The following is a 9,308-nucleotide window of genomic DNA, read 5'->3' as shown; positions in this document are numbered from 1 at the left end:
AGAGAGTGGGTACACAGAGAGGGTACACAGAGCGCGAGTGGGTACACAGAGAGTGTGGGTACACAGAGAGAGGGCACACAGAGAGAGAGTGTGGGTACACAGAGAGGGCACACAGAGAGAGAGTAGGTACACAGAGAGAGAGTGGGTACACAGAGAGGGCACACAGACAGAGAGAGTGGGTACACAGAGAGAGGGCACAGAGAGAGAGGGTACACAGAGAGAGAGTGGGTACACAGACAGAGAGAGTGGGTACACAGAGACAGTGGGTACACAGAGAGAGGGCACACAGAGAGTGGGTACACAGAGGGCACAGAGAGAGAGTTGGGACAGAGAGAGTGGGTACACAGAGAGAGGGCACACAGAAAGAGAGGGTACACAGAGAGAGGGCACACAGAGAGAGTTGGTACAGAGAGAGGGTACACAGAGAGGGCACAGAGAGAGAGAGGGCACAGAGAGAGAGTTGGTACAGAGAGAGGGCACAGAGAGAGAGGGCACACAGAAAGAGGTTACACAGAGAGAGAGGGCATACAGAGAGAAGATACACAGAATGGGTACAGAGAGAGAGTACACAGAGAGTGGGTACAGAGAGGGTGGGTACAGAGAAAGTGGGTACACACAGAGTGAGGATGGGCACACAGAGAGTGGGTACACAAAGAGTGGATACACAGTGTGGATATACAGAATGGGGTACGCAGAGAGTGGTTAATGAGAGAGAGTGGGTACACAGAGTGTGGACATAGAGAGAGAGTGGGTACAAAAGAATGTGGATATAGAGAGAGAGTGGATACAAAAGAATGTGGATATAGAGAGAGTGGGTACAGAGAGAGAGAAAGAGTGGATAAAGAGGGAGTGGGTACACAGTGTGGATATATAGAGAGAGTGGGTACACAAAATGGATACACAGAGAGAGTGTGGGTACACTGAGAGTGGGCACATAGAGTGTGTGGATATGGAGTGGGTACACAGAGAGTGGGCATACAGAGTGGGCACACAGAGAGCGGGTACACAGAGAGAGTGGGTACACGCAGAGAGCGGGTACACAGAGGGAGTGTGGACACAGTGAGTACACAGAGAGTGTGGGTACACAGAGAGTGGATAAAGAGAGAGTGAGTACACAGAGTGTGGATATAGAGAGTGGGTACACACAAAATGGATGCACTGAGAGAGAGTGGGTACACACAAAATGGGTACACAGAGAGAGTGGGTACACAGAGAGACTGGGTATACAGAGTGGGTACACAGAGAGACTGGGTACACAGAGTGGATAAGAGAGAGTGGGTACACAGAGCACGGGTTCACAGAGGGAGTGTGGATACAGAGTGGGTACACAGAGAGAGTGGGCACACAGAAAGAGTGGGTACACAGAGAGTGGGTACACGCGGAGAGCGGGTACACAGAGGGAGTGTGGACACAGTGGGTCCACAGAGAGTGTGGATATAGAGAGAGTGTGGGTACACAGAGAGTGTGGCTATAGAGAGAGTGTGGGTACACAGAGAGAGAGTGGGTACACAGAGAGTGTGGATATAGAGAGTGGGTACACACAAAATAGGTACACTGAGAGAGAGTGGGTACAAACGGTGGGTACACAGAGAATGTGGATATAGAGAGTGGGTACACACAAAATGGGTACACTGAGAGAGTGGGTGCATAGAGAGAAACTGGGCACACAGTGGGTACACAGAGTAGATAGAGAGAGAGTGGGTACACACAAAGTGGGTACACTGTGAGAGAGTGGGTACACAGAGAGAGTGTGGGTACACAGAGAGTGGGTACACAGAGAGATTGGATGCAGAGAGAGAGGTACACAAAGAGTGGGTACACACAGAGAATGGGTACACAGAGTGGATACACAGAGTGGGTACACACAGAGCAGGTACACAGAGTGGGTACACACACAGAGTGGGTACACAGAGAGAGAGAGTGGGTCTGGCCTCTCTCTCTGTGTACCCACATTCTCTGATGCCTACTCTCTGTGTACACACTCCCTATGTGCCCACTCTCTCTCCTTGTGCCCACTCTCTCTGTGCGCCCACACTCTCTGTGTGTACCCACACTGTCTCTGTGTACACACTCTCTCTGTGTGTACCCACATTGTCTCTGTGTACACACTCTCTCTGTGTGTACTCACACTCTGTCTCTGTACCCACAGAGAAAGTGGATAGAGAGAGAGTGGGTACACACAAAGTGGTAAACTGAGAGAGAGTGGGTACAAAGAGAGAGTGGGTACACACACAGTGGTACACAGAAAGAGAGTGGATACACAGAGAGAGTGTGGACACAGAGTAAGTGGGTACACAGAGAGAGTGGACTCAGAGAGAGTGGCTACACAGAGAGGGTGGACTCAGAGAGTGTGGGTACACAGAGAGAGTGTGAGTACACAGAGAGAGTGGGTACACAGAGAGTGGGAACATAGAGAGTGGGAACACAGGGCACACAGAGTGTGAGTACACAGAGTGGGCACAGGCAGTGGGCACACAGAGTGGGTACACAGAGACAGTGGGAACACAGAGTGGGCACACAGAGAGAGGGCACATAGAGTGGATGCACAGAGAGAACGGACACACATAGAGAGGTTGGGTACACAGAGAGAGTGGGCACATAGACTGGGCACAGAGAGAGTGGGCACACAAAGAGTGTGTGAACAGAGAGTAGGCACACAAAGAAACTGGGCACACACAGACTGGGCACAGAGAGAGTGGGCATAGAGAGAGACTGACCACACAGATAGAGACTGGGCACACAGACAGACTGGGCACATAGAGAGACTGGGCACACAGTGGACACATTGGCAGACTGGGCACATAGAATGGGCACACACAAGAGTCTGGAGACATTGGCACACAGTTTGAGAACATAGAGAAACTGGACACAGAGAGAAAGTGGGCACCTAGAGAGTCTGGGCACACCATGGGCACACAGACAGACTGGGCACATAGAGAGACTGGGCACACAGAGAGACTGGGTACACAGACTGGGTACACATAAAGACCAGGCACAGAGAGAGAGTGGGCACCTGAGATTCTGGGCACACAGAGAGAGTGGGCACACATAGAGACAGTGTGGGCACCTAGAGAGTCAGGCACACAGAGGGCATACACAGAGAGTGGGCACATAAAGAGAGTGGGCACAGACTGGGCACACAGAGAGAGTGGGCACACATTGGGCACTTATAGAGAGACACAGCACATAGGGCGACTGGGCACACAGAGAGGCCAGTCACAGACAGAGACTGGTCATTCATTTACTGCAGGAACATACACAAAATTAAACTAACTGAGTGTTTATTGACTGGTGGAACACATACTAAACCAAATTAACTGATCATTCATTTACTGCGCTAAACTAACTAACCATTCACATATTGGAGAACATAAACTAAACCAACTGGTTATTCATTCACTTGGGTAACACTAGCCAAATTGACTGACCATTTAATACGTGGGGAGCACAAATTAAATTAGTTTCATACAAAGACAACTGTAGTAATTCACCAAGTCTCCTCTGACAGTACCTTCAAAACTTGCAACTGCTCCCACCTAAAAGGACAAGGGCAGTAGATACAAAAGAATGCCACCTCTGCACATTCCCCTCCAAGCCACTCACCATCCTGACTTGGAAATGTATCACCGTTCCTTCACTCTCACTGGGTCAAAATCCTGGAATTCCCTCACTAACAGCATTGGGGGTCTACCTACAGCACATGGACTACAGTGGTTCAGGAAGGCAGTTCACCCCCACCTCCTCAAGGACCAAAGAAGGATAGTGTCCAAATCCTATGAAGGGATGAATACATAAGGTTTATATATGAGGGGGATATATTGGTGTAGTGATAATATCACTGGTAATCTAAACTCCATGTAAATGCTCTGGGGACATGAGTGTGAATCCCATCATGGCAGCAGGTGAGTTTGGAATTCAATAAAAGGCTTATCTGATGATAAACATGTAATCAAATGTGATTGTCATAAAAATGATGTAGTGCAGTGGTAGTGTCACTCTGCCTGGAGAAGGAGGCCTGGATTCGAGTTCAGAGATGTGTCTGAACAGGTTGATTAAACTTTGAGGCCCTTGTGGCACTGTGGTAGTGTTCCTATGTCTGAGCCAGTAGGTCTGGGGTGTGTCATAGCATCTTTAACAGGTTGATTAGAAAATAACCAGCTTAAGATGGTGCATAAAGATGGTGCTACCAGGAACAAAGCAGATGGCACAGAGGACCAACAGGCGCTATTGCTCATGCTGGTCTCAGCCCAGAGGGAGTGAGAGAGGCTGAAACAGTATGGGGCATTCTTTTAACAAGTAATTGACGTCACTGCGCATGGGACCTGATGAGAAGAACAGTGTAGCCATTGGTCTATCAGAAGGCAGCTGACGTCAGTGACCCCATCTGCACATGTGCCCACAGCCATTTTCCCCTTCAGAGTAATTGAGTTAATTAATTCAGAGTAATCACTTGGAAAATTAAAGAGATTTGGACATTCTGCGAACACATTCTGGATGTATCAAACTTGTCAGAGCTCTGGAGAAGGGTAGACATGTCCAGTGTTACTATGGGACACTGGCACCATAGGATATAGAACATTGAACAGTACAGCACAGGAATGGACCCTTCAGCACGTGACATTATGATTAGATTACTTACAGTGTGGAAACAGGCCCTTCGGCCCAACGTGTCCACACCGACCCTCCAAAGAGCAACTCACCCAGACCCATTCCCCATACCCCTTCACTGTGGGCAATTTAGCATGGCAAATTCACCTAACCTGCACGTTTTTTTTCGGACTGTGGGAGGAAACCGGAGCACCCGGAGGAAACCCATTCAGACACGGGGAGAATGTGAAAACTCCACACAGACAGTTGCCCGAGGCAAGAATTGAACCCGGGTCCCTGGCGCTGTGAGGTAGCAGTGCTAACCACGGTGCCACTGTGCCACCCATAATGCTGAACATGACGCCAAATTAAACCAATCCCTTCTGCCTGCCTTTGGCCCATATCCATGGAGAAAGTGACAACTGCAGATGCTGGAGAGTCAGGGTTGAAACGTGTGGTGCTGGAAAAGCACAGCCAGTCAGGCAGCATCCAAGGAGAAGGAGAATCAATATTTCGGGCAGATTCCTGATGAAGGGTATATGCCTGAAACGTTGACTCTCCTGCTCTTCGGATGCTGCCTGACCTGCTGTGCTTTTCCAGCGCCACACATTTCAACCCCCATATCCTTCCATTCCTTGTATATTCATGTGCTTATCTAAAAGCCCCTAAACACCTCCCCCCCCGCCCGTGTCTGTCTCCAGCACCATCCTTGGCAGCACATTCTACTCTCTGTGCAAAAAACCTGCCTCTCACATCTCTTTTGAACTGGGATATCGTAGCAATTACAGAAAAATGGCTCAGGGATGGGCAGGACTGGCTGCTTAATGTTCCAGGATACAAATGCTACAGGAAGGATAGAAAGGGAGGCAAGAGAGGAGGGGGAGTGGCATTATTGATAAGGGATAGCAATACAGCTGTGCTGAGGGAGGATATTCCCAGAAATACATCCAGGGAAGTTATTTGGGTGTAACTGAGAAATAAGAAAGGGATGATCACCTTATTGGGATTGTATTATAGACCCCCCAACAGTTAGAGGGAAATTGAGAAACAAACTTGTAAAGAGGTCTCAGCTATCTGTAAGAATAATAGGGTGGTTATGGTAGGGAATTTTAACTTTCCGAACATAGTCTGGGACTGCCATAGTGTTAAGGGTTTAGATGGAGAGGAATTTGTTAAGTGTGTACAAGACAATTTTCTGATTCAGTATGTGGATGTACCTACTAGAGAAGGTGCAAAACTTGACCTACTTTTGGGAAATAAGGCAGGGCAGGTGACTAAGGTGTAAGTGGGGGAGCATTCGGGGCCAGCGACCATAATTCTATTCGTTTTAAAATAGTGATGGAAAAGGATAGATCTGATCTAAAAGTTGAAGTTCTAAATTGGAGAAAGGCCAATTTTGACAGTATTAGGCAAGAACTTTCGAAAGCTGATTGGGGGCAGATGTTCGCAGGTAAAGGGACGGCTAGAAAATGGGAAGCCTTCAGAAATGAGGTAACAACAATCCAGAGAAAGTATATTCCTGTCAGGGTGAAAGGGAAGGCTGGTAGGTATAGGGGATGCTGGATGACTAAAGAAATTGAGGGTTTGGTTAAGAAAAAGAAGGAAGCATATGTCAGGTATAGACAGGATAGATCGAGTGAATCCTTAGAAGAGTATAAAGACAGTAGGAGTATACTTAAGAGGGAAATCAGGAGGGCAAAAAGGGGACATGAGATAGCTTTGGCAAATAGAATTAAGGAGAATCCAAAGGGATTTTACAAATACATTAAGGACAAAAGGGTAACTAGGGAGAGAATAGGGCCCCTCAAAGATCAGCAAGGCAGCCTTTGTGTGGAGCTGCAGAAAATAGGGGAGATACTAAATGAGTATTTTGCATCAATATTTACTGTGGAAAAGGATAGGGAAGATATAGACCGTAGGGAAATAGGTGGTGACATCTTGCAAAATGTCCAGATTACAGAGGAGGAAATGCTGGATGTCTTGAAACGGTTAAAGGTGAATAAATCTCCAGGACCTGATCAGGTGTACCCAAGAACTCTGTGGGAAGCTAGAGAAGTGATTGCTGGGCCTCTTACTGAGATATTTGTATCATCGATAGTCACAGGTGAGCTGCTGGAAGACTGGAGGTTGTCTAACGTGGTGCTACTGTTTAAAAAGGGCAGTAAAGATAAGCCAGGGAACTATAGACCAGTGAGCCTGACGTCGGTGGTGGGCAAGTTGTTGGAGGGAATCCTGAGGGACAGGATGTACATGTGTTTGGAAAGGCAAGGACTGATTAGGAATAGTCAACATGGTTTTGTGCATGGGAAATCATATCTCACAAACTTGATTGAGTTTTTTGAGGAAGTAACTAAGAGGATTGATGAGGGCAGAGCAGTAGATGTGATCTATATGGACTTCAGTGAGGCGTTTGACAAGGTTCCCCATGGGAGACTGATTAGCAAGGTTAGCACGGTGGCTCAGTGGTTAGCACTGCTGCCTCACAGCGCCAGGGTCCCAGGTTTGATTCCAGCCTTGGGTGACTATCTGTGTGGAGTTTGCACATTCTCCCCGTGTCTGTATGTGTTTCCTCCAGGTGCTCCGGTATCCTCCCACAGTCCAAAGATGTGCAAGTTAGGTGAATTGGCCATGCTAAATTGCCCATTGTGTTAGGTGCATTAGTCAGAGGGGGGTGGGTTACTCTTCAGGGGGTTGGTGTGGACATGTTGGGCCGAAGGGCCTGTTTCCATAGTGTAGGAAATCTAATCTAATTTAACTAGCCATTTGGATGCAGAACTGGCTCAAAGGTAGAAGACAGAGAGTGGTGGTGGAGGGTTGTTTTTCAGACTGGAGACCTGTGACCAGTGGAGTGCCACAAGGATCGGTGCTGGGCCCTCTACTTTTTGTCATTTACATAAATGATTTGGATGTGAGCATAAGAGGTACAGTTAGTAAGTTTGCAGATGACACCAAAATTGGAGGTGTAGTGTACAGCGAAGAGGGTTACCTCAGATTACAACAGGATTTTGACCAGATAGGCCAATGGGCTGAGAAGTGACAGATGGAGTTTAATTCAGATAAATGTGAGGTGCTGCATTTTGGGAAAGCAAATCTTAGTGGGACTTATACACTTAATGGTAAGGTCCTAAGGAGTGTTGCTGAACAAAGAGACCTTGGAGTGCAGGTTTATAGCTACTTGAAAGTGGAGTCACAGGTAGATAGGATAGTGAAGAAGGCATTTGGTAGGCTTTCCTTTATTGGTCAGAGTATTGAGTATATGAATAGGAAGGGTTTGGTGGGATATGGGCCGGGTGCTGGCAGGTGGGACTAGATTGGGTTGGGATATCTGGTCGGCATGGACGGGTTGGACCGAAGGGTCTGTTTCCATGCTGTACATCTCTATGACTCTATGCCTCACCTTAAATGCATGTTCCTATTTTTTGATATTTCATAGAACATCGAAAAGTACAGCACAGAACAGGCCCCTTGGCCCACGATGTTGTGCCGAGAACAACTCTAGGAAAAAGAGTCTGACTATCAACCCTATCTATGCATTCCATTATTTTATAAACTTCTATCAAGTCTCCCCTGAGCCTCTGGCACTCCAGAGAAAACAACACTCGTCTGTCCAGCCTCTCCTTATAGCTCATACTCTGTAAGCTTCTTCTGCACCATCCTTCCAGTAATGTGCCGACCAGAGTTGAAAGTAATACTCTAAGGGTGGCCTAACCAAACTTTTATGAAGCTGCAGCCCATCCTGACTCTTGTACTCAATGCCCCAACCAATAAAGGCAAGCATGCCACATGCCTTCTTTACCACCTGTCTACTTGTGTGGCCACTTTCAGGAAGTGATGGAAAAGAATCCCAAGATCCCTCTGCACATCAATGCTGTTCCAGGGCCTGCCATTACTCTATACTTTTCCTTAACACTGGTTTCCACCAGTTAAGTAGGACATCAGTTAAAAGACACAAATTATCAATGGGGCATGCTCCTGCTGAACTCAAAATGGACCAGTAAATAGGAGGACAAATTTTACACAAAATAAAACAACCTAAATATTAATTTCTAAGGAAGGACTAAATTAAGGGAGGACATATGATTAGGAATTGAACATGAGGAAAATGTTTTTCACCCAGAGGGTGGTGGGAATGTGGAATGTGCTGCCTGGGGTGGGGGTGGTAATTGAGGCAGGATCACTCACAACCTTTAAAAAGTACTTGAATGAGCACTTGAAGGGTCATAACATTCAACGCTATGGACCAAGTGTGAAAAAGTGGGATTAGTGTAGATGGGTTGGCACAGACTCAAGGGGCTGAAGGGCCTCTTCTATGCTATATGATCCTATGACCTTGTAAATGTAAACAATGATAAACAATGGTAAGTAACAGACCCATGAATGTAAAATAATGTCTAAAATTAAAATAAGACACACAGATAGAAAGATCCCCTTGAACTCCCTGTCCAGCGATGCACCAGCATGTAAAGAAATCAGGGAGAGTGAAGGCAAGAAGACATTGTGAGGAATGAGAAATATACAGGATTACTGGGACATGGCAACAGAATAATCTGGACTGGGGAATTAAACATACGGGGTATATCGCCTTTCAAGTGTTAGGGAGGGCCAATAGAATGGTATTCACTGGAGATAACAGGATGGCAGTGGAAATAAAGGTTTGCAGTCATAAAATAGAAATAGATTTCATGTGGGTGGAGCAAAAAGAGAATAAAGGTTCAACCACT

Source organism: Chiloscyllium plagiosum, unplaced genomic scaffold, assembly GCF_037043375.1.
Source record: "Chiloscyllium plagiosum isolate Xiang-an unplaced genomic scaffold, Cpla_swu_hap1 HiC_scaffold_9, whole genome shotgun sequence".
In the NCBI taxonomy this organism is placed as follows: Eukaryota; Metazoa; Chordata; class Chondrichthyes; order Orectolobiformes; family Hemiscylliidae; genus Chiloscyllium; species Chiloscyllium plagiosum.
This window is presented reverse-complemented; position numbering follows the sequence as displayed.